Source organism: Papaver somniferum, chromosome 10 (assembly GCF_003573695.1).
Source record: "Papaver somniferum cultivar HN1 chromosome 10, ASM357369v1, whole genome shotgun sequence".
Classification (NCBI taxonomy): domain Eukaryota; kingdom Viridiplantae; phylum Streptophyta; class Magnoliopsida; order Ranunculales; family Papaveraceae; genus Papaver; species Papaver somniferum.
This window is the reverse complement of record NC_039367.1, coordinates 40637549-40665024: the sequence shown is the minus strand read 5'-3', so window position 1 is coordinate 40665024 and position 27476 is coordinate 40637549. Positions and strand designations below refer to the sequence as shown.

The following is a 27476-nucleotide window of genomic DNA, read 5'->3' as shown; positions in this document are numbered from 1 at the left end:
TTAAGTTCATGAACAACCAATTTGAGAAATAACCAGCTTGGGTACGCGTACGGGTATGCGTACCTTAGCTACCGGATTTGTGTTTACAAACTTAGCAGAAATTTTCGGTTCGAAAACTTCTGTGGGTACGTGTACGGGTATGCGTACCTAAGGTGACTGGTTTACTAGTTTGCAAACTTACAAACTCAGCAGAAATTTTTGGTATGAAAACTTCCGCAGGTACGCGTACTCAACCTGTCTCCTTCACCAATACCGCATGCACACATATGCACGCATTTGGTTTCCGGCACATGGATTTATACACTAATGTGCGAACACACTATATATGCTTATATCCATAGTTGTTAATCTCAACTCTGCATTTCAATCATTGAAACATTCTTCTATAATGTTATGACAATCGTTATTCACGCTATCGTCATCAAAGCTATTTTCAAGATTGAAACGTCTTGATGACTTGCGTCACGGGTAAAGATGAAAATGGTTAAAGCAAAAGCTTACCAACACATATTTCGACAAAAAGATACGCGAGTAAAATCGGCTCGAAATAGCAAATGTGTATGTATGAAAACTATCATACTTATACGACTTTGTCTCAAGAGTAGGAGATAGAATAGACTTTTGAGTGACAGATAAGTTCAAGTCTCCACATACCTTTTTGTCGGATGAAGTTCCACTTATTCCTCGAGTAGTTCTTCGTAAGATGATCGCCATGGAGTCTGGAGCTCAACTGCACTTAACTATCCTAGACCGAGACTTAGTCACAAGTAAACTAGAAATCAAGACATATAGTTTTGATCACTAATATTGACAAACATGCTTGATATAGCAACGCATGCGAGTTCGACCGAGCAGTGCTCTAACAATCTCCCTCTTTGTCAATTTTATTGACAAAACTATCAATACATATGGATTACAAAATAGATAAAAACTTTGTAGCTTCACGTCCACATGCTTGATATCCTCGGCGCTTCAACAGTACTCGAAAACTTCGTCTTTTCCAAGCACTCCCATGATTCCAAAGGTTGTAAGTTCAGCATAATATTTGTTGAAGTTTCGTAGCCATAACAATTAGAAAACAAAAGCTCTCGATTATTGTTATATAGTGTCATAGTATTATTACACATCATCAAAGTTCTCATATCACAACTTCGACAACAATACTATGGTGATATGTATCACTCCCCCTTAGTCTCAATACTTCGTCTCAACACTAAAACCACTCCCCCTTACATAATGATCCGAAAACCATATGTATTTGTAGTGTGAACTATATATTAATTCTCCCCCTTTTTGTCAATAAAATTGGCAAAGGTACGAAAACGGGATCCTAATGAAAATTTTCATGGAGACACTTCAAGACCAAATAAAAGTACATATCAACTTTATTTAGATGCAATCATAAAGCCGAAGCTAAATGCATTCATCATGGAGTTTATAAAGATACAAGATAACTCCTCAAATATTCCACAGCCGCACTCCCCACAAAGATATGGCAATTAAGCGCAAGTTCAAAAGAACTCTCCCCCATTTGATGTCATTCCCGAAAGAACAACAAGAGCGACCTTACTTTTACGAGAAAAGAAGGATTTTTTTGGACACCAAAAACCACAAAATGATTTTGTATCCAAATTAAAATAACCACAAAAGGACACATAATTAATTTAATCGGAATACACAACCAAAATAACCACAAACGAATCTATGATTAGTCTAGTTGGAAATGCTCACACAAGAAAACTTATGGAGCCGCACAGTATATACATAAAATATGGATCGGGGAAGATCAATACTGCGGAATATATAAGGATTCATTCTATTTTCCATCACTATTTGCACAATGACATACAATAGACATAATCCTTGTAAACAAAAGATTTTAACCTATCTTCCATCAATAAATGACATAATAGGCTTAACTTCTGTTTGTCAAAAGTTCATCGATCTTGTATCAATACATGCATATCGACATATAACTGAGATAACTTTTGACAATATATGAGACAATAATAGTTCACGGACGCAAACACACATATCCCGTAACACATTTCAATATATAAAACCATAAAGATTAATACTACAAAAATCATCTTCCAAACCAAACTTTAGAATTTAAACAAATAAATCTAAAAACATGAAGATGAAAAAGTTGGACATAGTTATGTGTACTCACAATAATGGCTATTTCAAACCTAGTTATCCTTCTTAAACAAAAACAAGAATAAAATTCTTTTAAGAAGTTTCCTAGATAAATAAATCAGTTATCCAAGTTGTGCTATAAGATTTCGAACACAAACAAGTTCCTCATTGGCTTCCTTCAGCATGATCCTCACGAACTCGAGATTCTTTCTAGCGATCACGAACTGATCTTTTAGGACCTTAAAATCTTGGAGAAGATTTCCAACCAGTTGTTGTGACAATTGAACTGGTTGCTTGTCTACATGATCAATTGCATGATAGCAATTTATAAGAACATGGTTCTCATCAAACTCAGCAAACTTGTTTCTTTCGATCTCATCTTCATTCTTGCACCCTTCCATAGTTTGCACCATTATCTCTGGAGACAATTTATGTTACCGAACTAATACATACCAAGAAAACTTCATGATGTATATACACATAGGAGAACCCTAAGAGTTCACGAACAAAAGTCGATAATGGGCCAGGTATGAAAACGATCACGTTTATGAACCAGATTCACGGACCGTCTAGGCAAGGGGGTCTTATGAAAGATTTTGACAAGGGTCTTTAGATCAAAAGAAGGAGCACTGAAAGGTTCAGTATCTTAATAAGTCATGGTTTTCTCAAGAGTTCTCATGGATCAACTAAGTTTTATTATGAAGAGAAGGCTAGAGTAGAATTCTACTTAGAAGGACTTAATTTAAAGAACCAAATGAAAAATACAACAACCATTTTTGTCAAGACGAGTTGCATCTTGACTTTTATATGCATCCTCATATGATTGGAGCGAGAATGCACAGTAAAAACTGGTCAAGTTGTAGACAGAGCATGTAGCTCATCATCGTTTTCCTTCTCTGAATCACAGAGAGAATTAGCAGGATTAATCTCAAAATAATTACTATAGGGAGAACAAGGCATACCTGAAGATGCTTTCTTCCTTAATTTTTTGATTTTATGCTTGAGATTACTCACACTGGTTCTTAAATCTGAGGCATGATTGTTGATGTGAATGTGATCGAAATTTGATACTTTTGTCACAGCGTAATCCTTGCCAATAGAAGATATTCCTTCCTTAATTGAACCATTATTTTTCCTTTGACGTCTTTTTCATTTTACTGGAACATCAAATGTCTTAGTAGTCCATATGACATCCTTTCCCCTATGATCGTAGACGGAGTTAGTATCATTAAAAAAGGACTTATCACAGTACTCTTCTGGATTTGAGACTCTGATGTTCTCAGTATGGAGAGAAACATGCTTGATTACTTCCTTTGACATCCATATGAGAATGTTATGAAGTTTTTAATTCCTTATCCGAAAACGACATTTCCGTTCAACATGACCCTTGTTTCCGCAGTAGTAGCAGTTGAAGGTAGTGTTTTTAATGGCTCTCTTTTTCCTTGTCTTTGAAGAACGACTATCTTTGTTTACAGGGACAGTAACTATAATAGGTGATTCTTCACATAGCAAGTTTTTATTAGCCCTGACAAAATTGATCTTTCCAGTTTTTGGAGCGTCTATTCCTTTATAGACCAAACCACGTGTATCACGATGTTCTTTACATGCTCCTAACATGGAAGATAATTTTGTAGATCTAGTGTTGAATCTCTTCAGATTCTCTTCTAGTGATTTTACCTTGCTGACAGTTGTAGATAGATCATCCTTCAATTGTTTTTCTTTGACAAGAAAAAGACATTCTCTGTCGTTAAAGTATTTCTGTTGAGAGTCATACATTGCCTCAGATTCAGCAAGTCTTTCTTTCAACGCACAAAAACTCTTATGAAGTTTTTCATATTCAGCAGTCTTTGAATGGACTTCTTCATCTTTATCTTTAAGGATTGATTGTAAGAGTTTGTAACCACTATCGTATCCTTTAAAGAGTTTTTTTAGTTTCCTGTTTTCACGACAGAGAGGAAACATATGTTCTGCCAGATAGGCAGTAGATCCTTTTTTTGTTATGATATCATCAAAGAGTATAATATATTGTGAGACTTCTTCATCAATACTTGGTCCCTCGTCTGAGTCACTCTCATCTGAAAGTTCATCCAGTTGTACATCTAGGCGATTTTCCCAGTCAACAACGGTTTCTGATAGAGGAGAAGATATGAGAGAATCCTTGGAATTCTCAGAACTCTGAATAGTATCAATAAGGTTCTGAACTGGTTTTGCAAAGTCAGATATATCACTACTATCCATAAAGTCAAATCTCTACAAACACAGACTTGTAAGGTCTTAAACGTGTTTGCCTGCCCTGATACCAATTGAAAAAGCGGGGGTACAACAACCTCACCCAATAATTCGATTAGCAATCTGTACTGACTAAATCTAATATACTTTTAAGAGAATCAACTAGACAGTCAGACTCAATCTTAATAAAAAGTATATCAATGAGTTAATATCTCTATCTCTCGATTTGATCTTTACTCAAGCAAATGGAAATCTGCGAGTCTTTATCAAATACTAGAGAGATAAACTTGGATGGTACCAAAGACCAATATCCAAGTGTCAGTCAATGTAAATCAACAACCAGAGGTTGGGTATTATAATTGATTGATCTTAACGCACAACCTGTGATATTTCAATTATATAACAAAATATAATGCGAAATAGAAATAACACAGATACCAGAAATTTTTTTAACGAGGAAACCGCAAATGCAGAAAAACCTCGGGACCTAGTCCAGATTGAACACCACACTATATTAAGCCACTACATACACTAGCATACTACAAACTAACTTCGGTCTGGACTGTAGTTGAACCCTAATCAATCTCACACTGATTCAAGGTGCAGTTGCGCTCCTTACGTCTCTGATCCCAGCAAGATACTACGCACTTGATTCCCTTACCTGATCTCACCCACAACTAAGAGTTGCTACGACCCAAAGTCGAAGACTTTAATAAAAAAATCTGTATCACACAGAAAAGTCTATGATAATAGATAAATCTGTCTCCCACAGATAAACCTATGAGTTTTGTTCTGTCTTTTGATAAATCAAGGTGAACAGGAACTAATTGATAACCCGGACTTATATTCCCGAAAAACATCCTAGTATTATCAATCACCTCACAATAATCTATATCGTATGGTAGCGAAACTAGATATTGTAGAATCACAAACGATGAGACGAAGATGTTTGTGATTTCTTTTTATCTTTCCCTATGGGAGATATAATCTCAAGTCAATTATTCAATTGAACTCGTACGGTAGAAAATGGAAAGATCAGATAGCTCAACTATAAGAAAGTAGTTTCGTCTGGCTTCACAATCCCAATGAAGTCTTTCAGTCGTTAACCTATAGGGTCTAGAGAACAAACCTAAGGTTAAAGGAGAATCGACTCTAGCAAAACCAACTAGTATCACACATGAGGTGTGGGGATTAGTTTTTCCAGTTGCTAGATATCTCCTTTATATAGTTTTCAAATCAGGGTTTGCAATCCAAGTTACCTTGGTAACAAAGCATTCAATAATCACCGTTAGATGAAAAACCTGATTCAACCAAGCTAATATCTTTCAACCGTTAGATCGAAACTTAGCTTGTCACACACAAATGAAATGTATTCATTTATGTTTGAGTAACCGTACCTAAACGTGTACACTTAGTTGGTTCACAAATAGTTAACCAATGGTTAGCCATATGAGCACTTTCATATTAACCGTATTCATCTTTCTCATAACTAGTTCAAATGACTCATAAGAACTAGTTCAAGAGTTTTTCAATTGCTTAGGTCTTTATTCATAGACACAACTGAAACAAAATCAGTTTGATTAACTTGAATCAATTCATGAACAATATAGCCACGGTTTGCAAAGATTGCATTCCTTATAATTTATTGTTTTAAGTTCATGAACAACCAATTTGAGAAATAACCAGCTTGGGTACGCGTACGGGTATGCGTACCTTAGCTACCGGATTTGTGTTTACAAACTCAGCAGAAATTTTCGGTTCGAAAACTTCTGTGGGTACGCGTACGGGTATGCGTACCTAAGATGACTGGTTTACTAGTTTGCAAACTTATAAACTCAACAGGAATATTCGGTTTGGAAACTTCCGCACGTACGCGTACTCAACCTGTCTCCTTCACCAATACCGCATGCACACATATGCACGCACTTGGTTTCCGGCACATGGATTTATACACTAATGTGCGAAGAAACTATATATGCTTATGTTGATGGTGGATTTTCAACAAAGGACAAAACCGTAAAATCATGAGGCATGTTTTTGACACTGCTTCAAGGCATGCAACGATTCATATTTTACGAAGTCATGATGAATATGTTTCCTGAAAGGCCTCCACTAGCTGAGCGTTAAGTACCACACATTTCATCATGTCCTCTATGTAGAATAACGTAATTGGGCGGTTCTTCGTAAGATTGAGAGCAACAACGCCTTCAGGACGTCGATGACACTCACTGTTCCCTGACTACATGAGAGAGACCCGCCTCTACATAGAAGAACGATTGGGTGGTTCTCCGTAGATTGAGAGCAACAATGCCTTCAGGACGTCGGTGACACTCATTGTTCCCGGACTATGTAGAGAGACCGTGTATAGATCCAGGCGGTTCTCCGTAGATTGAGAGCAACAACGTCTTCAGGACTTCGACAACTCGCTGTCTTCTGACTATACACATTCAGAATGGGTATGACGCTTTAACTGGCCAATATCTCTTCTGCAATAGATTAATTATGTCATGACATTTACCACTGAATTCCCAGAATGATCTATTATTGTTCCTATTCCATGGTCGAATCCACGAACTGATCCCATGGAATGACAATAACAATTGCTCTTATTCCATGGTCGAATCTGCGGCGTGATCCCATGGAATGGCAATAACAATTTCTCCTATTCCATGGTCGAATCCACGGCCTGATCCCATGGAATAGCAATAAACAATTGTATCATCTCATTATTCTGATTTCATGATCGAATTCACGGCTAATCTCATGGAATGATAATATTTAATTACTCCGATTCTAGGGTTGAATCCACAATCCCATGGAATAGTAATACTTAACTTTATTATTCCGAATTCATGGTCGAATCCACGACTGATCCTATGAATTGATAGTATAACAACTACTCATTTTTATTTCTCAGTTTCATGAATCATTCTCCACTGAATTTCATAAATTAGTAATAAATACTCAACAATCGGGCATCTGGACCATCACCGAGTAAGCCCCACAAAAATGGTGCAAGTGTACTCGACAATGATGCGCGACTGAGCACCCGGATGCACAAACGAGCATTCAAAAATATGGACATATGAGGAATCCTACGCAAAACAGGAGAAAAACAACAAAAATAATAAAATAATGAGAGGCGCCCAGGGCCGGGCCCACCGGACGGCCGGCCGTGCCCTAGCCGTGGCCGGTCCCATGCCTCTTCCATTATTTTTCCCTATTTTGTTATTTTCATGAACTCATGAAAACTCCTTGATTTTAGCAACTTTCCTTGTTTGAGCAAAACTCATGAACTCTCCAGAACTTCATGGATTCATGAAAAAATAATATTATAAAATAGGAAAATGTGTGCGGGACCAGGCAACCTAGCCGGCCGGCCATGCCCAAGCCGTGGTCGGTCCCACACCTTACAATCCCTAGCTTTTTATAATTATTATTTCCCAATTTCATGAAACTCCTCCGTTTCAACAAAACTCATGAATTCTCCAAAACTTCATGGTTTCGTGAAAAATAATATTATAAAATATGGAAAGGCGTGCGGGACCGGGCAACCTAGCCGTCCGGCCATGCCCAAGCCGTGGTCGGTCCCACACCTTACAATCCCTAGCTTTTATAATTATTATTCCCTAAACTCATGAAACTTCTCCGTTTCAACGAAAAATCATGGATTTTCCATAATATCACGGTTTCATAAAAAATATTAATATAAAATTAGGAAAAGGCGTGCGGGATCGGGAAACATAGCCGGCCGGCCATGCCCTAGCCATGGTCGGACCCACACCTTGCAATCTTTAGTCTTTTATAATTATTATTTCCCTCAATTCATGAAACTCCTTGGTTTGAGCAAAATTCATGATTCCTTCATATTTTCTCAAATTTTGCTCGAATCATGAAAAACTAAAAGCCAACATGGTCACACGACCGGCTAGCCTCTTATGGCAATATTAAATGTTTAAATGTCCTTATTTTAATATTTACAAAATATTGATCAATTGAGCATACATGCTCATTCCAACAAAAATCAAGAATTTCAGTCAAGATGAACCTCTTCTAAAAATTCACAATGTTTCTCGAACGCACATCAGAAAATGTTGAAACTCTCAATACGGAGATATGGACACCACGGAAACACGTGCATGCCTTCTTGACCGACTAGAGTCATCCAGAAAGATTGCACGAAGCCGGTCCCACATGTTTTCATAATTCTGACCTAATTTGCTCAATTGCTCATATTGGGCCCAAACTCTCTCCAACCAACCTGGGGATTGCTCAAACGACCAACAACTGGTCCCGTGATCACCGAGAGCCGACCCCATTCCCTCTTGGTCGGTCTCCCATCTTTCATACTTAGGTTTTATGACCTAATGCTGAACCCAGCAATATTTCAGTAAATGATGAAATTGGTATGTAATCATCATTCCTTCACCGGCTGGTCAACTCAAGACCCTGGTGCACGCTCACTCGATCATTCGGGAACCACATGGTCGTCCATCATCCCATTTGGTCGGTCCCTCTATCACTCATGACCTATTTTCAACGATTCATCAGTTAACAAATAATTGATCAAAAATTAGGGTTTCGAACAAACGCTTCACGAATTAATCATCCTGAGCAAGTTCAAACACTAATAAATTTTTGTTGATCTAGCAATCAACATCTGGATTAATTATATAATATTTGGTAGTCTACCAATATTTTAATTAATATTTTATTAGGTCACGACACCAATAAATAATTCATCGAATTGAGCAATACTTGCTCAGTTGCTCGAATATTGATCCAACTATCAATATTCAGTAATTCGTCAAGTTGAGCAATACTTGCTCAGTTGCTCGAATATTGATCCAACTATCAATATTCAGTAATTTATCAGTAATTCGTCAAATTGAGCAATACTTGCTCAGTTGCACGTCAAATTATCAATGTTCAATATTTTGTCGAATTGAGCAATACTTGCTCAGTTGCACGGAAAATCCATGTATATTCAGCAACTCATCAATATTCAGCAACTCGTTGAATTTACAATATTTGCTCAGACGAGCTACATTAATACTCATGAATTATTGAGCATTGTCCATCATGCTCGATTCAACAAATCTAGATCCATTGTCAAACAACTAATTAAAACACGTCTGCCTTGCAGACTCCACGATTTGTGAGACATCAATCACGTCACAAATGGGGGGATATCACTTAGGGTTTTTATCTGGCGGTCTACGGCACGTGGATTCATCCACGACAAGAAATGTGCGTAAGTCTTGCAAACGGTTGAGGGAGTTAGCAAAGTAGTGGGTGCACGATCAGTCAAGTCTCCACACAACATGGAACTGAATTTAACACGATCTCTCATTTTCCCACTCTTTCACTCAAGAAACCGTCACACTTACAGGGATCAATGTGTTCACAACTCTGACAATATAAATAAGTCTCTGAATCCATGATTGAGAACATCATCACATAGAATTTCTCGAGTAACTACTCTCAAGAATTCATCAATCCACTAGAACTTATTCGAACTTATCAGTTCACCAATTATTGCAGAACCTTCAACACATCCACAGTCCTTGATCATCATTGATCCCACGCAATTCTCAGCTTCCCTCCTACAGACCAACCCATCTCCCTCTTTGTGACCGAATTGACTCTGGAACGGGCATTGACTTGGTTTAGGCTGGAGTCCTACATATTGATCTCTCGAATCTAAGCACTCCCTTTGCAGTGCATCTGTGTGAGGTTAAGCAGTTTGCTCGGTTGAGGAGTCTCGACAACACGCTTGTCTCTTCACTTCCCTAAAAAACCAGCGACTTGTTTTTCCCCATCTACAGCTTATATCCATAGTTGGTAATCCCAACCCTACATTTCAATCATTGAAACATTCTTCTACAATGTTATAACATTCGTTGTTCACAACTATCCTCATCAAAGTTATTTTCAAGATTGAAATGTCTTCATGACTTGCGTCACGGGTAAAGATGAAAATGGTTAAAGCAAAAGCTCACCAACACATATTTTGAGAAAAAGATACGCGAGTAAACTCGGCTCGAAATAACAAATGTGTATGTATGAAAACTATCATACTTATACGATTTTGTCTCAAGAGTAAGAAATATAATAGACTTTTGAGTGACAGATAAGTTCAGGTCTCCACATACCTTTTTGTCGGATAAAGTTTCACTTATTCCTCGAGTAGTTCTTCGTCTTCGTAAGATGATCGTCATGGAGTCTGGAGCTCAACTGCACTTAACTATCCTAGACCGAGACTTAGTCACAAGTAAACTAGAAATAAAGACATATAGTTTTCATCACTAATATTGACAAACATGCTTGATATAGCAACGCATGCGAGTTCGACCGAGAAGTGCTCTAACAATAAGCAGGTATCTGTTTAATTCCTTCAAGAAAAGGGATATTTATATTGACTCGTTTAAACATCTCCAACATCTCATTATATTGGGTACCTTTCTTATGTTGCACCAATCTTTGGGGAAATGGGGATACATGCACAGATGATGGTAAAGGAACATTGATATCAGAAGAATTCTTAGAGTCATTATCATGCTCAGATTCATTTTCTACCACGGGTGGTTTCTGTGGTGTTGTGTGCACTGGTGAGTCTGATTTAGACTCAATAGACTGTGGTACACCTACATTATTATCAACAACCTTACCACTACGAAGAGTTCTGACAGCATTCACTTGATTATATGAGGACTTATTACAAATTGAGGTGCTTGCCTGAAATGCACTCTTTGGATTTTGTTGGGGCTGACTAGGGAATTTACCCTTTTCTCTCTCATTTAGTGCATCACACATTTGACCCATTTTAAGTTCTAGACTTGTGAAACGTTGGTTTGTGGTCTTTTGAAGTTGTAAAAGATGTTGGGTCAACAGACCGACACTGTCTTCAAAGCTAGGCTTTTTCTCTACAGAGTACTGAGAGTGTGGTTGCACTTGGGGGTTTCTAGGATATGTATAAAGTTAGGGTGGTTTCTCCACCCTGGGTTGTAAATCTGAGAATAAGGGTTGTTCTCTTGATTATAATACAAAGAATTAGCCTGCTCAAGTTTAGATTCTTGAAATGCATGTAGGTCTGGAAAACTATCCACTAGGTGGTCTAAACTGTGACATGACGCACAAATGGATGTTTCAATTTGGTCACAGAGAGTAGGGACAGTAGCTTTCACATTCTTCTGCAGCTCTAGCGCTTATACTCTCCTAGCTAAGGATGCAAATTTTGCATTTCCTTCAAAGTCGGACTCAATTCTATGGAAAATAGCTACAGGGACAGTCTTTTTAGGTTCGCGGATGGACTCCCACTGCTGAGTCTTTTCAACGACTTCGATTCAGAAAGTCCAAGCCTCATCGACACTTTTGTCAATAAATGCACCATTGCACATTGACTCAACTGCGGTTCGGGTTCTGACATCTAAACCTTCATGCAAAATTTGCACAAGTCTCCATTTTTCAAAACCATGGTGAGGACACTGGAGCAATAATTCATTGAACCTCTCCAAATATTTGGCTAGATGATAGGTGTCTAAAACACCTTGATTTATTATCAATGTTTATGATTTCTTTGTTATTTTTCTTGTGAAATATGTATCTTATGTTTGCTTTTGAGTTATTAGGTGCTTTGGAGTCATTATGAGCAAAAGAAGGAGAAAATGTTTATTTGGAGCGTAAAGAGAAGAGTCGTCAATTCGCAGGCGAGTGATATGGGAGTCGAGCCAAGTCAACATACATGACTGCCATTTGGTTGTCCCTTATCCTTTTTATGGGTGTCTAGAGTCATTATGGTTATCCCCTATCTAATTCACCTAAGTGGGTATAACAATTCTCATTCCTACACAGAAACCCTAAAATTAAGAGAAATGTCTTTCTCTTTCCATTTCAATTCCGGCTGAGAGTTAGAGGTGAAGAAAGAGAGGCGGAAATGGTTGTCTGAAACCATTCTCATCTATATCGAGTGATGACAGATTGAGGGGGAATCGAGAGACAGAAAAGATCTGAGGTGGATCGAGTTGGTTGCTGCTGTCGGTTCATGGCCGAAATTAAGGGTTTCGATGGTTGAATCTGGTGGTCTGAACAAGAAAGGAGGAATTGATGATTAAATTAGCTAGGGTTTCAGTGAGCTAATGGGTCTGTGATTAAACAGGGAAGATTAGGAGTTATTGATGTTATTTCAGTCGATCGAGAAAGGAATTAGGCCATGGAAGGTTAGGGTTTACTGAAGGTGGAGGAATTCATGACTGTTGATGAAGGTTAACGAAGAAGTCAAAGATTCGAGATGGGGTTTTGAGTTAATTCGAGTTTTGAGTTGTTGATAAAGAAGAATCAGAAGCATCTGGGAGTTCAGAGAGAAACTAGGATTGCAGTTTGGGGGCTGGTTGATGATTGAAAGAGAGTTACACATAAGACTTGAGAGATGTACTGATGGCAGTGAAGAAGATTTGGCTGAAGAATGCATGAGTTACAAATCTGTGGAGATTCTATGGATGAATTTGTTGTTGAGATTGAAGGACTGAATTGTGAATGTAGATAAATGTCAGGACAGGTACAAGTTACAGAGTAGAGGATTTGCAGTGACTGAGCATGGTCCGTGCTATTGCAGAAATGGATTATGAAGTTGCAACTGAGCTGTAGGTTTGATGGTTGAGCAATGAAGTGAGCTGAATTGCAGGTATATGCATTGGTGATTGAGTTGGGTGTATATGATGCTGCGATCGCAGGTGCAGCTGAAATGGCATGAGCTTGTAATGAAGCTACGGATGCTGAGAGAATGGAACTGATGGTGTTACGGAATTGCGGGTGCATCTCAAGGAGGATTTGTGGTGGTACGTCAATAAAGGTGGAGTTGAAGCATAGGTGGAGATGTATGGATTACAAGAGGAATGGAATTGAAATAGGTGTTGATGCTAGTTCAGAAGTGGATGTAGATGTTATTGGTAAAATGGTAGAGCTGCAGTTACAGGTGGAAGTGTTGGTGGTTATAACTTATGGTGATGCAGTGAGCTGAGTTGCAGGTGGAGGTTATGATTACAGGCTTGTGAAGTTATGTTGTGAAGCTGGTGGTCATGTGTGTAAATGGAATAGCAGGTGCTGGTGGATTGCAGGAGCCAAGGAAGGAGATTTGAGGTTGCAGTTGTCACTGCAATTGATGAAACTGCAGGCTAAGCTGTAGATGTGCTATTGTTGATACAAGGAATCACAGGGATTGGTGGAAGCTGGCGTTCAAGTGGAGTTATGGAATGAATAAGTTGCAGAAGGAAGCCAGAGAAGGTTCAGATTGAAATGCTGCTTGTGGAACTGATTCATTTGGGTGCAGTTTAGTTGCAACAGAGGACAAAGAAGATAATTAAGATGTCATGGAGGATATGAAATGTAACTGCATTGAGGGGGACTGAGATGAAGCTACAAGATGGTAGTGGTGGCTGTCTGGATTATCTGATGTTGCATATGTGTAAGGTAGGTCTAGCCATTATGGATGGAAGTGCACTGGTGATGCACAATGATTGTGCAGCACAGTTCAAGCCTATGCAATGGTCTTGGCCAACACTAACTCAGACAAGTCATCCCAGTTAGCTTACTTGACTAGCTATCTCGGTTCTGACTCATGGGATCAGCTTATTTGAATCAGTTTTTTCTGAGTGTAACTCACTGAGCTTGACCGGGTTGTCTGACTCGTTTGACCGGTGACCGGGTGGACTTTTCCGGTTACATGGGCACTTCTCCGGCGACTTCCCGGACCAATTTCCGGTCACTTTACCAGTTTTCTGGCAACCTCTTTTGGGACATATTTTCTACATGGGTGTTTTCACATATGGGCTTGGTGGACATCTTTGTATTGGGCTGTGGGCGACCTAGTTTTGAAAAGAGAAAAAGCTACAAAAGAAAAAGTCTTCTACAACTTGGAGGAGCACGTATTTTCTACTTGGAGTTTTGGAGAGCGGCGACTAGGGTTTGCTTTCGTTTATTTTTTGCCTTCTTCATTTCATTTTTGATTATGATTATGATGAACTCAAAAGCTATGAGTATCTAAATACTATTATTGGTTATGGGATAAAGTTGATTTCACAACATGATATTGTTTCAATGAATTAGTTTTGTCTCAACTTTATTGTTTATGATTCATGGTTTATATTGTTATATGATTTGATTGTTTGTTTGTTTGGTTGAGTCCGGAATTAATCCGATTTGCATTCATTTCTAAAGCTATTTTAGGGTTTTCAATACGAAAAAGTTGTTTATCCCTGATTCTAAGTAGCATAATTGTGGGTAGTGCTTGTAGTGATGTATCCTACTAGTCACAAGTGAATCATAACCTTGGTTAAATCGAATTAGTGCTTTTACACGTTTGATTTCCTTGATTAGTCTTATTCCATAGAACTTACTATTTTTAGGGAGTTAAACTTAATTGTGCTTTTACACTTTAGGTTGCTTTCTAGGAAGAATTCACATATGCATCTTTTAATGTGGTTGTGATGAAACCAGGGAATTATCGGGATATACTTGCGATCAAGGTATCCTAGGACTTTTAATAAATGAGAGATTAAAATATCAATTCAAGTCATTGATGAAAATACATGTTTGTGAATGATACTATCCCGTGACCAATATCTTCCTCTTATTGATTATTTTCATATTTATTTCTTTCGATTATTTTTATTGTTTTGCAAAAAAAAATCTCCCCCCTTAGTTACTTAACAACAAAAGCCTCTCTGTGGGAACGAACTCTTTCTTACCACGTACTTTATTTATATTAGCAGAGTGAGAAAGTGAAATTATTTTTTACGCATACGACAGCGATCAAATTTTGGCGCCGCTACCGGGGAGGCATACGGATTGTTATTAAGTTTTTAGTTTCTAATCATCATTTCTGCTTTCATATTTGCTTTTTGTTTCTTGTCTTGTGTCTCACTTGTTTTTGAGAATTGTCAGGTAACTTACTGAAATAAAAATTGGGAAAGCAATGGGTGATGCAAATCGCACACTCAAGGAGCTAGCTTCTCAGAAGTTGGATCAACAACAATGGTGTATTGAAGCAACTTCCACTTTTGATATCAAGTCAGGGTTGATCAGTCAAATACCAAAGTTCTATGGATGTGTATGGGAAGATCCGAACAAGCATCTTATGGAGTTTCAATGGTTGATGACAAACATGATACCTAATGGAGCTAATGCAGATGAAGGAATGTTGCGTGCTTTTCCTTTCTCTTTACTCGATGCATCTAAAGATTGGTTATATTACTTACCACCTGGTAGTATTACAACGTGGAATGGGTTGAAGAGACTTTTCTTGGAGAGATATTTTCCTGCGTCGAAAGCGACTCAAATTCGCAAGGAGATTTTTGGGATGAAACAAAGTGTGGGGGAATCGTTGTATGAATGTTGGGAATGGTACAAGAGATTGGTAGAAAGCTGCCCTCACCACCAATTTAGTGACGCAATGATTATCCAATACTTCTATGAAGGTCTCCAGCAAGTGATAGGAATCTTATTGACGCTGCAAGTGGTGGTGCACTTATGAACAAGACGGTGATCCAAGCTAGAGAGTTGATTGAGAGTATGGCAGCAAATTCTCAACAATTTTCAAGTCGTGGATCAGAACCACCTACCAAGGGAGTTAATCAAGTTGACGAGATTATTGAATTACGTCAACAAATGAGCAATATGATGGCAATGATGCAACAAATTGCAGCAGTGGTTGTAAAACCATCACGCCCAGCTTATGAGAACGTAGAGCATGTCAATGCTATATTCTCAACTCAGCCGTATGGTATTTAATCCAACACTCACGAGCAAGTTGCAAGTACAAGTTCTGTTTACAACCATCCGTTTGAGTTCCAACAACAAGTGCAACAACCACAACAAGGGCATAATCCAGAATTGGAAAAGATGGTTACTTTGGTGGAGGCTCTAATGTCCGTGGTACAGCAAAATCAACAACTAGCGAACTTAAATCAACAGAAAACGAATAACGTAATTAGAGAGTTGCAAGCACAAGTTGGTCAACCACATCAACAATAACAACCTCAAAATCAAGGGTCCAATATGGAAGAGTTGCTGAAATATTTTATGCAAAGAACGGACAGTGCGGTCAAGGACTTGCAAACACAAGTTGGTTCAATGGCCGAGGAGATTAATCAGTTGCATGCACAAAATGGTGATAAACTCCCTTCCCAACCTCGTAACCCAATAGAGGGTGCCAATGCTATTACGTTGAGAAGTGGTACACAACTTGTGCAACTTGAAATTACTGATTCGGGTGAAGAAGAAACCCCAAAGGAACCATTTTTGGAGGAAAAGGATGTTGATTTCCCTCAAACTCCCGAGGTAACTAAATCCAACTCTAAACCTCTTATTTCTATTTACGTTCCTCCTTTAGCTTTTCCTGGAAGGTTCGCTATATCTAATAGGAAGGTGGAACAAGATAGAGATGTTTGGAATGTTTTTAAGAAGGTCCAAGTCAATATTCCACTCATTGAAGTAATTCGACAATCTCCTCGCTATGCAAAGTGTGTAAAGGAATTGTGCACTAACAAGCACAAGCTAAACGGTAATGAGGTAATGAGTGTGGGGGAAAACGCTTCGGCGTATCTTAGAAAGAAACTCCCACCTAAATTGAAAGATCTTGGTAGTTTCACTATTCCATGCACTATTGATAAAACAAGGTTTACAAAAACTATGTTAGATTTAGGAGCTTCTGTTAATGTTATGCCTACTTCTATTTATGATGCTTTAAACCTTGGTCCTCTTAAGAAAACCGACATAGTTATTCAACTTGCCGATAAATCTAATATTTACCCGAAAGGGATTGTTGAGGATGTTTTGGTGCAGGTAAAAGGACTAATATTTCCAGTGGATTTCTAAGTTTTAGACATGAGTGATGTGAATTCATCCTCGTCTACACCTTTACTGTTGGGTAGACCATTTTTGAGTACCGATAGAACGAAGATTGATGTCCACAATGACACCTTGACTATGGAGTTTGATGAAGAAGTCATACACTTCAACATCTTTGGGGTGAGGAAACACCCAAGTACCATTCAATCAGATTTCCATAATGTGTTGGAAGCTAGCTAAGGCGTAGAAAGCAAGGACATACTCGGGCTGACGACTTTAAACCAAGCGTTAAATGGGAGGAAACCCATCGGATGAGTATTTCTTGTCTTGTTTTGTTTTTATTTTTTATGATTTCTTGTCACTTGTCATGTTAGAATTTCCCACCTTGACTTATTTTGGATGACTCAATTTACATTGAGGACAATATAAAGTTTAAGTGTGGGGGAGTGGTTAAGCATTTGCATTTTAAATTTTTCAAATTTTTTCAACTTTTGTGTAAATTAGTGAATGAAAAACTCCAACTTGTAGTTAGTTTAGAGTCACATAGTATACATGTCGCTAAGATTACATCGAGATTCTCATAAGAGTGACTGAACTTAGAGATGACAGAGAACATGATCGGGTTTCTTACTTGTATGAGAGTTAAAGTTGGATTTAACCATGCCAGTGGAAAATGAGGTGCAGACTGAATTCGGTATTAGAGTAGTGGTCCCTTATAGTGGAGACTACCCATGTTACATAATGTGAGGCACCGACCTTCAATTCTTTGTACATGTCTAAATTTGTGCTTTTAGAGTGGGTGTCACCGTACGTAAACTCCGGGTAGAATGGTGAGCTACCCAACCTCTCACCAATAGAAGCACTATTTTGATCTCTTGAGTGCTATTTTATCAATCATGAATGGTGACATCGAATTGCTAACTTACATACCACTTGTAATCTTGTTCGCAGTTAGCACCATCCACTTTATCTCTCTCTATACCAACAGGTCCATAGAAACACCATCATCATCAACAAGAGGAGCATCACAAATTCGAAGGAAAGTTGAAGACGTTTTAGGTTTACAAGCAACAGTACAGAAATGAGAAGATTCAGATTTAAGTATAGCAACAAGACAAGGAGCAAAATTTTGACAAGTTGAAGACTATTGTACAAGAGTGAAGATTATCAAGATGAGAATTCAAGAAGTTTATGATATCGAGACATACAAGTTGTGAAGAATCAAGCGGTAAAGTACTTACACCATGGCCTTTGTACTTGCATTTTTATTTTATCTGTATTTTGTATTTGTATTATTTTCTCTTGTCTCAAAAGAAAAAAAAAACTTGGGATATGGTCATCATTATGCTAGGTCCCTTGTCAAAAAAAAAAGACAAGAGACGATTTTTTATTAGGTTCATCATTAGTTTTAATATTTTGTTTCTTTTCATTTTGTATTTACTTTATTTATTTTGCATCTTATGCAAAAAAAAAAAAAATTCATTGCATCATATTTTGGTTTGTTTAGTTTGTTTTTATTTTTGTTCTTTCAATAAAGCCAATGGAAGAAGAAATATCTGTAATGAAGTTTCAAGCAACAAGGAATTAGAGGAAAGAATAACATTGTCAAGATTCTACGAAGTTCAAGAGTTATTATCAAGAATTGAAGACCGAAGACGAAGATGAAGACACCGACTGAAGACCGAAGACCTTTCTATGGATGCTGTGAGAGTGGTGCTAGCTGCACGCCGAACATATAACGAGGTAAGTAAGCATATTTCCACCTTCGTTAAGTGGTTGATTTCCTTTCTTAGAGATCGTCAGAAAAATGGGTTTTCAAAACAATAAAAAATGTGAGTTTTCAAAACATTTCGGAGGGTTTTGCCTTCCTACTATTCAACGTGTCGCAGGATTTTCTCTTCATTCCTACCTCGAAACATGTGTGACCCATAAAGAGCTATTTATTATTGAGATCAACTTCATAAATCCCTTTCTTGTGAGGCAGAGTCGAGACTTTTGATCACTCCGAACCCGAATTTTTTCGAGAAGGGATGGTTATTTCTCTCTCAACTTTTAAGGATGAGATTGTGTTCATTTATGTGTCTTATGAATAGTGTGCAAAATCTCTATGTCTTCTTAGCGCGTCAGATGCTATCTTTACGGAGAACTAGTAAGTTGGAAAAGTAGGTTTTGTGGGTATATCTCTAGTAAACCCTCATGAGATGGAGTTGTATATATCCTTAAGAATAAGTTTCGTTTGATTTACTCGAGGACTAGCAAAGTCTAAGTGTAGGGGAATTTGATAGGTGTCTAAAACACCTTGATTTATTATCAATGTTTACGTTTTCTTCGTTATTTTTCTTGTGAAATATGTATCTTATGTTTGCTTTTGTATTATTAGGTGCTTTGGAGTCATTATGAGCAAAAGAAGGAGAAAATGTTTATTTGGAGCGTAAAGAGCAGAGTCGTCAATTCACAGGCGAGTGATATGGGAGTCGAGCCAAGTCAACATACATGACTGCCATTTGGTTGGCCCTTATCCTTTTTATGGGTGCCTAGAGTCATTATGGTTATCCCCTATCTACTTCACCTAAGTGGGTATAACAATTCTCATTCCTACACAGAAACCCTAAAATTAAGAGAAATGTCTTTCTCTTGCCATTTCAATTTCGGCTGAGAGTTTGAGGTGAAGAAAGAGAGGCGGAAATGGTTGTCTGAAACCATTCTCATCTGTATCGAGTGATGACAGATTGAGATGGAATCGAGAGACAGAGAAGATCTGAGGTGGATCGAGTTGGTTGCTGCTGTCGGTTCATGGCCGGAATTAAGGGTTTTGATGGTTGAATCTGGTGGTCTGAACAAGAAAGGAGGAATTGATGATTAAATTAGCTAGGGTTTCTGTGAGCTAATGGGTCTGTGATTAAACAGGGAAGATTAGGAGTTATTGATGCTATTTCAGTCGATCGAGAAAGGAATTAGGCCATGGAAGGTTAGGGTTTACTGAAGGTGGAGGAATTCATGACTGTTGATGAAGGTTAACGAAGAAGTCAGAGATTCGAGATGGGGTTTTGAGTTAATTCGAGTTTTGAGTTGTTGATAAAGAAGAATCAGAAGCATCTGGGAGTTCAGAGAGAAACTAGGATTGCAGTTTGGGGGCTGGTTGATGATTGAAAGAGAGTTACACATAAGACTTGAGAGATGTACTGATGGCAGTGAAGAAGATTTGGCTGAAGAATGCATGAGTTACAAATCTGTGGAGATTCTATGGATGAATTTGTTGTTGAGATTGAAGGACTGAATTGTGAATGTAGATAAATGTCAGGACAGGTACAAGTTACAGAGTAGAGGATTTGCAGTGACTGAGCATGGTCCGTGCTATTGCAGAAATGGATTATGAAGTTGCAACTGAGCTGTAGGTTTGATGGTTGAGCAATGAAGTGAGCTGAATTGCAGGTATATGCATTGGTGATTGAGTTGGGTGTATATGATGCTGCGATCGCAGGTGCAGCTGAAATGGCATGAGCTTGTAATGAAGCTACGGATGCTGAGAGAATGGAACTGATGGTGTTACGGAATTGCGGGTGCATCTCAAGGAGGATTTGTGGTGGTACGTCAATAAAGGTGGAGTTGAAGCATAGGTGGAGATGTATGGATTACAAGAGGAATGGAATTGAAATAGGTGTTGATGCTAGTTCAGAAGTGGATGTAGATGTTATTGGTAAAATGGTAGAGCTGCAGTTACAGGTGGAAGTGTTGGTGGTTATAACTTATGGTGATGCAGTGAGCTGAGTTGCAGGTGGAGGTTATGATTACAGGCTTGTGAAGTTATGTTGTGAAGCTGGTGGTCATGTGTGTAAATGGAATAGCAGGTGCTGGTGGATTGCAGGAGCCAAGGAAGGAGATTTGAGGTTGCAGTTGTCACTGCAATTGATGAAACTGCAGGCTAAGCTGTAGATGTGCTATTGTTGATACAAGGAATCACAGGGATTGGTGGAAGCTGGCGTTCAAGTGGAGTTATGGAATGAATAAGTTGCAGAAAGCAGGTGCTGGTGGATTGCAGGAGCCAAGGAAGGAGATTTGAGGTTGCAGTTGTCACTGCAATTGATGAAACTGCAGGCTAAGCTGTAGATGTGCTATTGTTGATACAAGGAATCACAGGGATTGGTGGAAGCTGGCGTTCAAGTGGAGTTATGGAATGAATAAGTTGCAGAAGGAAGCCAGAGAAGGTTCAGATTGAAATGCTGCTTGTGGAACTGATTCATTTGGGTGCAGTTTAGTTGCAACAGAGGACAAAGAAGATAATTAAGATGTCATGGAGGATATGAAATGTAACTGCATTGAGGGGGACTGAGATGAAGCTACAAGATGGTAGTGGTGGCTGTCTGGATTATCTGATGTTGCATATGTGTAAGGTAGGTCTAGCCATTATGGATGGAAGTGCACTGGTGATGCACAATGATTGTGCAGCACAGTTCAAGCCTATGCAATGGTCTTGGCCAACACTAACTCAGACAAGTCATCCCAGTTAGCTTACTTGACTAGCTATCTCGGTTCTGACTCATGGGATCAGCTTATTTGAATCAGTTTTTTCTGAGTGTAACTCACTGAGCTTGACCGGGTTGTCTGACTCGTTTGACCGGTGACCGGGTGGACTTTTCCGGTTACATGGGCACTTCTCCGGCGACTTCCCGGACCAATTTCCGGTCACTTTACCAGTTTTCTGGCAACCTCTTTTGGGACATATTTTCTACATGGGTGTTTTCACATATGGGCTTGGTGGACATCTTTGTATTGGGCTGTGGGCGACCTAGTTTTGAAAAGAGAAAAAGCTACAAAAGAAAAAGTCTTCTACAACTTGGAGGAGCACGTATTTTCTACTTGGAGTTTTGGAGAGCGGCGACTAGGGTTTGCTTTCGTTTATTTTTTGCCTTCTTCATTTCATTTTTGATTATGATTATGATGAACTCAAAAGCTATGAGTATCTAAATACTATTATTGGTTATGGGATAAAGTTGATTTCACAACATGATATTGTTTCAATGAATTAGTTTTGTCTCAACTTTATTGTTTATGATTCATGGTTTATATTGTTATATGATTTGATTGTTTGTTTGTTTGGTTGAGTCCGGAATTAATCCGATTTGCATTCATTTCTAAAGCTATTTTAGGGTTTTCAATACGAAAAAGTTGTTTATCCCTGATTCTAAGTAGCATAATTGTGGGTAGTGCTTGTAGTGATGTATCCTACTAGTCACAAGTGAATCATAACCTTGGTTAAATCGAATTAGTGCTTTTACACGTTTGATTTCCTTGATTAGTCTTATTCCATAGAACTTACTATTTTTAGGGAGTTAAACTTAATTGTGCTTTTACACTTTAGGTTGCTTTCTAGGAAGAATTCACATATGCATCTTTTAATGTGGTTGTGATGAAACCAGGGAATTATCGGGATATACTTGCGATCAAGGTATCCTAGGACTTTTAATAAATGAGAGATTAAAATATCAATTCAAGTCATTGATGAAAATACATGTTTGTGAATGATACTATCCCGTGACCAATATCTTCCTCTTATTGATTATTTTCATATTTTATTTCTTTCGATTATTTTTATTGTTTTGCTAAAACAAAAATCTCCCCCCTTAGTTACTTAACAACAAAAGCCTCTCTGTGGGAACGAACTCTTTCTTACCACGTACTTTATTTATATTAGCAGAGTGAGAAAGTGAAATTATTTTTTACGCATACGACAGCGATCAAATTTTGGCGCCGCTACCGGGGAGGCATACGGATTGTTATTAAGTTTTTAGTTTCTAATCATCATTTCTGCTTTCATATTTGCTTTTTGTTTCTTGTCTTGTGTCTCACTTGTTTTTGAGAATTGTCAGGTAACTTACTGAAATAAAAATTGGGAAAAGCAATGGGTGATGCAAATCGCACACTCAAGGAGCTAGCTTCTCAGAAGTTGGATCAACAACAATGGTGTATTGAAGCAACTTCCACTTTTGATATCAAGTCAGGGTTGATCAGTCAAATACCAAAGTTCTATGGATGTGTATGGGAAGATCCGAACAAGCATCTTATGGAGTTTCAATGGTTGATGACAAACATGATACCTAATGGAGCTAATGCAGATGAAGGAATGTTGCGTGCTTTTCCTTTCTCTTTACTCGATGCATCTAAAGATTGGTTATATTACTTACCACCTGGTAGTATTACAACGTGGAATGGGTTGAAGAGACTTTTCTTGGAGAGATATTTTCCTGCGTCGAAAGCGACTCAAATTCGCAAGGAGATTTTTGGGATGAAACAAAGTGTGGGGGAATCGTTGTATGAATGTTGGGAATGGTACAAGAGATTGGTAGAAAGCTGCCCTCACCACCAATTTAGTGACGCAATGATTATCCAATACTTCTATGAAGGTCTCCAGCAAGTGATAGGAATCTTATTGACGCTGCAAGTGGTGGTGCACTTATGAACAAGACGGTGATCCAAGCTAGAGAGTTGATTGAGAGTATGGCAGCAAATTCTCAACAATTTTCAAGTCGTGGATCAGAACCACCTACCAAGGGAGTTAATCAAGTTGACGAGATTATTGAATTACGTCAACAAATGAGCTGAGTTGCAGGTGGAGGTTATGATTACAGGCTTGTGAAGTTATGTTGTGAAGCTGGTGGTCATGTGTGTAAATGGAATAGCAGGTGCTGGTGGATTGCAGGAGCCAAGGAAGGAGATTTGAGGTTGCAGTTGTCACTGCAATTGATGAAACTGCAGGCTAAGCTGTAGATGTGCTATTGTTGATACAAGGAATCACAGGGATTGGTGGAAGCTGGCGTTCAAGTGGAGTTATGGAATGAATAAGTTGCAGAAGCCAGAGAAGGTTCAGATTGAAATGCTGCTTGTGGAACTGATTCATTTGGGTGCAGTTTAGTTGCAACAGAGGACAAAGAAGATAATTAAGATGTCATGGAGGATGTGAAATGTAACTGCATTGAGGGGGACTGAGATGAAGCTACAAGATGGTAGTGGTGGCTGTCTGGATTATCTGATGTTGCAGATGTGCAAGGTAGGTCTAGCCATTATGGATGGAAGTGCACTGGTGATGCACAATGATTGTGCAGCACAGTTCAGGCCTATGCAGTGGTCTTGGCCAACACTAACTCAGACAAGTCAGCCCAGTTAGCTCACTTGACTAGCTGAATCGGTTCTGACTCATGGGATCAGCTGATTTGAATCGGTTTGGACTCAGTGTGACTCACTGAGCTTAACCGTGTTGACTGACTCGTTTGACCGGTGACCGGGTGGACTTTGCCGGTCACCTGAGCACTTCTCCGGCGACTTCCCCGGCCACTTTCCGGTCACTTTACCAGTTTTCCGGCGACCTCTTTTGCTACATATTTTCTACATGGGTGTTTTCACATATGACCTTGGTGGACATCTTTGTATTGGGATGTGGGCTTTGAAGACCTAGTTTTGAAAAGAGGAAAAGCTACAAAAGAAAAATTCTACAACTTGGAGGAGCACTGATAGACGCATTTATGTGTCTAATTTGTCCTCAATGTTTCGTATTGTTAGTACTCGTTTTCGTCCTTATTTTGGTGTTTTTGTGTCTGTGTAGGTGTTTTTGGAGAAATACACTTGTGTGAAAAAAGTTTCTCAAAAAGTGCTATTTGGATCCCCAGAGAAAATTACTAAAGACACCCACACTTTGGATAAGGGGGACACCATCTTCCTTATTTGAAGTTCCAGTTTTGGCGAGAATTTGTTGCAGTTCGCTGTGAGATTTTATTTTGGATTTTTGGAGAGTTTCAATGAGACTCTATCACTGATATCGATTGATATGGACGTGATATGCCCAAACAATGCTGGTATGGGTGTTCGAATGGGTTTAGTTGGGCTGGATAATCGTCGGGAAGAATACAGGGGAGTACGTGTGTGGATGAGATATTCACGGGATTACAGCGTAGTTAAACGTGTGCTGCTCGTGTTTGGATTGAGCTGGGTCTATGCAGAAGCATGAAGAAGTTAAATGAGGAAGATTCAGCAGCTGTATACGCGTGGAAGAGCTAAAAGTGGAAGAAAATATTCCCGAGAAGATATTATTTACTGTCGAACAAAGGCAGAATTATGGGGAGTTATTGTCGTGATTTCTTGCCCCTGTCGAGTATAAAAGAAGTTCTTGGAGGTCAGAGAAGCTTTAGAGAGAGTTTGGGAGATTACAGAGCATCACAGAGTCGAGATAACCACTTGCAGGAAAATTCTTTTCTGCTGGTGCAGCGAAGAACTTTAGACGCACAGAAACTGTCGTTCATCAACAGTGACAACGACAATCAACCGAGGGTCGTAGAACTACAGTGTCTGTGACAGTTACCTTTTATCGTTCTCTGTAATAGTTCGGTTTGTAACAAATTTAATTGTTACAAACCCGGTTTAAATCATTTTCACCCATTTTCATCATTTGTAAACCATTTGAGCAATAAAAATGATTTTTGAGCGTGTTTCCAACATGATGATGAGCTAATTCTCTCACAACCAAGGAATGAGGAAGCTATTTACGCATGAATAATTGGTAATTATTTATTTTCTCTAATTTATAATTTATAATTCACTCAATCACTGCTTTTGCAGAGTTTTTAATTGTTTGCACAATTTTCTTTATTAGTTGTGATGCAATTAGATAGGTTATACTTTGTTTAGATAATCTATGCTTCGGGGATACAATTAATATTTGAGAATTTGCCTGATTATATGTGAATTAAGAAATAAGGGACTTAAAAGATAATTAGAGTTTTGGATTATTTACCATAATTTATTCATGTGTAATAGTGGAATCAATGTCTTGGTTATTCCTAATATCTTAAAATCAAATTTTGGTTAAGTTTTCTTTATTTTTAAGTTTTTAGTAAGTCTAGAATCTTTTGCTTTCACAAGCCTCAACAAACTTTTTACTGCAACATTATTGAGATCACATCAAGCACGTATTTTCTACTTGGAGTTTTGGAGAGCGGCGACTAGGGTTTGCTTTCGTTTATTTTTTGTCTTCTTCATTTCATTTTTGATTATGATTATGATGAACTCAAAATTTATGAGTAGCTAAATACTATTATTGGTTAAGGGATAAAGTTGATTTCACAACATGATATTGTTTCAATGAATTATTTTATTGTTTATGATTCATGATTTATATTGTTATATGATTTGATTATTTGTTTGGTTGAGTCCGGAATCAATCCGATTTGCATTCATTTCTAAAGCTATTTTAGGGTTTTCCATACGAAAAAGTTGTTTATCCCTGATTCTAAGTAGCATAATTGTGGGTAGTGCTTGTAGTGATATATCCTACTAGTCACAAGTGAATCACAACGTTGGTTAAATCGAATTAGTGCTTTTACACGTTTGATTGCCTTGATTAGTCTTATTTCATAGAACTTACTGCTTTTAGGGAGTTAACCTTAATTGTGCTTTTACACTTTAGGTTGCTTTCTAGGAAGAATTCACATACGCATCTTTTAATGTGGTTGTGATGAAATCAGGGAATTAGCGGGATATACTTGCGATCAAGGTATCCTAGGACTTTTAATAAATGAGAGATTAAAATATCAATTCTAGTCATTGATGAAAATACATGTTTGTGAATGATACTATCCCGTGACCAATATCTTCCACTTATTGATTATTTTCATATTTTATTGCTTTCAATTATTTTTATTGTTTTGCTAAAACAAAAATCTCCCCCTTGGTTACTAAGAAACTGAATTTTATAACAACAAAAGCCTCTCTGTGGGAACGAACTCTTTCTTACCACGTACTTCATTTATATTAGTAGAGTAAGAAAGTGAAATTATTTTTGACGCATACGACAGCGATCACTAGAGTCTCCCCATCTAATTGCACAAAACTATTCAGACTTTGACCAATGGTCGCAGTCTTATGGTTTGGGATTTTTTTTTAGAAAAACTCTTTTGTAGGGTCATCCCATGTTCCAATGGACTGTGGTTGTAAGGCATACAACCATGACTTGGCTTTTTCTTTCAAAGAGAAAGAAAATAGTCTCAGTTTGAGGGACTCTTCCGGCATTTGGTTGAAACGCAGAGTCCCACAGATTTCCTCAAATTCTCTTACATGGTGGTAAGGGTTTTCAGCACCAACCCCTCTAAACACATGAAACATATGAATCGTGCTTGCTTTTAGTTCAAACTGGCCAACATCTGCTGGTAGAATGATGCAAGAGGGCTAGCTTGCCCTAGTTGGGTACATGTAGTCTTTGAGACTACGGGGTTGGT

At 38.3% G+C, this 27476-nt stretch overlaps 1 long non-coding RNA gene across 1 annotated transcript; it reads left to right on the top strand.

The window, feature by feature from the left end:
- Positions 1–19870: 19870 nt before the first annotated feature.
- On the top strand, positions 19871–22249 carry LOC113318398. The gene is made up of 2 exons (XR_003344525.1): positions 19871–21062; positions 21237–22249. It is a non-coding gene; the product is annotated as an uncharacterized LOC113318398 (long non-coding RNA).
- Positions 22250–27476: the final 5227 nt, after the last annotated feature.